Source organism: Capra hircus, chromosome 1 (assembly GCF_001704415.2).
Source record: "Capra hircus breed San Clemente chromosome 1, ASM170441v1, whole genome shotgun sequence".
NCBI classification, from domain to species: domain Eukaryota; kingdom Metazoa; phylum Chordata; class Mammalia; order Artiodactyla; family Bovidae; genus Capra; species Capra hircus.
In genome coordinates, this window is record NC_030808.1 from 134,185,101 (window position 1) to 134,186,862 (window position 1,762).

The following is a 1,762-nucleotide window of genomic DNA, read 5'->3' on the forward strand; positions in this document are numbered from 1 at the left end:
GTGAAAGATTAAACACTGTCTCCTAAGATTAGGAACAAGATAAAGTTGGTCATTCTCACAAATTTTTTAAAGCATGTACAGGAGTTTCTTGTCAAGGCAATTAGGTATGAGAAAGAAATAAAAGGCATCAAGATTGGAAAGGAAGAAGTAAAAGCCCATTTTCAGATGCCATGGTCTGTTTAGAGAAATGCTAAACAATCCACTAAAACACTATTAGAACTAAAAAATGAATTCAATTATGTAGTAAGATACAATACCAGTATTAAAGAATCAACTATATTTTTATACACTAACAATTCAAAATTAAACAGTTTAAAACCAGAATTAATAAAGCAATTCCATTTACAATAGCATCCAAAAGAATAAATGCTTAGGTTTAGATTTAACAAAATTGAAAAAAAATAAAAAAGAAATACAAGACCTGACTTGTTGAAAGAAAATAAAGAAGAGCTAAATAAATGAGAAGACATACAATGTTCATTTTTTGGAAAACAATATTATTAAGATTGCAATCAGAAGTAGGAGTTGGGGACGAACTTGGCAGTGACGTGAAGCCCTCACGTGACCAGGAGCTGCAGAGTGACACAGCCTTCAGTGTAGTAGTCACTCCTGTCTGGTTACCAGCTCTCCACTGCTCCCTCACACCGGGCTAGCTTCAGACCTGAGGCAAGCAGGTCTGTGGGACGAAGCATGGCAGCGAGGTACTTGTGGCAAGAATCAAAAGGAGAAGGAGACAGCAAGGATAGGCCCAGAAAAATGATCAGGGAAAAAAATCTCATCATGGTGAATATCCACTAGGAAAAGAAAGAAATGGAGCAACCCATGCAGAATGGACAGGAAGACTGCCCTTTGGGAGGAGGTGAACGTCACCAGTCAGCAGGAAATCACAGAGGGTGACAGGCTCACAGACTTGCCCCTAATTTCCCGTGGGCCAAGCCCAGGAGGCAGGACAATGATGGGATCAGTGGAGATGGAGATGATATGGAAATTTTCATAGAGGAGTTGAGAGAAAGTAGGAGAAAACAGGGAGCTGTAATTGAGGAACTGTCTTCCTATCCTCATGGGGGAAGTCTCCATCATCAGGACCATCATGACAAACTTTGCCTTATGCCTTGACTCCTGCCATTTTCCATGGGATTAATCTGTGATTCCCACGGTTGTCCTCTTTATCCTTGCATTTTCTTGTTAATGCCTTTACTGGTCCATTTGCTGTGAACCTTATGTAATCTCCATGTGTCAGATGAGTTCTGTGTTACCAGCTTCTAATCGGAGATTGCCTTGGCACTCAATCTAAGTTTCCATCAACAGTAGAGTTTCTCCCATTTGCATGGAAAAATGCAACTAAAAATGCAACTACATCCACACAAAGACTTATACACAAATGTTCATAGCAGCATTAGTCACAATAGCTAAAAAGTGAGAACCCAAATGTTTGTCAACTGATGAGTGGATACACAAATATGGTACATCAGACAATATTATATTAAAGCAACTAAAAAGCAAAAAAAAAATATATATATATATATATATATATAGTTAAGATGGCAATACCTCCCCAACTTAATCTACAGATTCAATGCAATGCTTATTAACATATCAGCTGCCAATTTCTTCAGAAATTGAAGAACTGATCCTAAAATTCATGTAGAAATTTAAGATATCTAGAAAAGTCAAAGCAACCTTAAAAACAAAGAACTAAGTTGAAAGACCTACACTTCCCAATTTCAAAACTTACTATGCTATGCTAAGTCACTTCAGTCGT

The 1,762-nt window shown here is 37.7% G+C and overlaps 1 pseudogene; it reads left to right on the top strand.

Annotated features, from left to right (window-relative positions):
- LOC102169522 lies at window positions 781-1,465 on the top strand (annotated as a pseudogene).